This window comes from Morone saxatilis, unplaced genomic scaffold (genome assembly GCF_004916995.1).
Source record: "Morone saxatilis isolate NCDOM2014 unplaced genomic scaffold, NCSU_SB_2.0 Contig20, whole genome shotgun sequence".
Taxonomy (NCBI): domain Eukaryota; kingdom Metazoa; phylum Chordata; class Actinopteri; family Moronidae; genus Morone; species Morone saxatilis.
In genome coordinates, this window is record NW_023339763.1 from 25,481,032 (window position 1) to 25,481,604 (window position 573).

Consider the following 573-nt stretch of genomic DNA (forward strand, 5'->3'; position numbering starts at 1 on the left):
ATGCTGCGTTTGCGGCCCCGGCAATATGCCCATTGCCTTGGCACACCGGTATAACCCGTTGACGCATCTGTCTGACTGGCTTGCCATCACTGAGTAAATGGTGTGTGAAAGGTGTGAATGTGGCATGTGGTGTAAAAGCGCTTTGAGTGGTCGGACGACTAGAAAGGTGCTATACAAGTACAGGTCCATTTACCATTTACCATCAACATCAAACATGGTTTAAACTTAGAGGGCAAAGGTTGTTCAAGATATTCAGCTGCTGTAAATATGGCGGATGCCCAAACCCTTTGATGGTGCTCCTCTACTCGTTTTAATGCAGTTCAGTCTCTCTTTGTCCCTTTTAAACCCTTTCTTGCAATGTCAATCTGTTCCCGTCTTTACTGGAAGAGCAAGACTGGATAATTAGTGTTTGACACTGGGGGTTTCTGACGAATCCTCTCAAAAGTTGAGTGAATCTCTCTCTTTGTTGAAGTGAGGGATAAGAACAGTGTGTAATAAGGAATGACGCAGAAGGAAATAAGTTTCATTACTGCGGAATATGAGTATAATAAAGATGACATCAATCAGCAGATC

The 573-nt window shown here is 43.5% G+C and overlaps 1 protein-coding gene across 1 annotated transcript in view; it reads left to right on the forward strand.

The window, feature by feature from the left end:
* The window catches only part of ska2 (spindle and kinetochore associated complex subunit 2), a gene marked incomplete in the record, with an annotated part of 9,952 nt that overhangs the window by 4,384 nt on the left and 4,995 nt on the right, over window positions 1-573 (forward strand).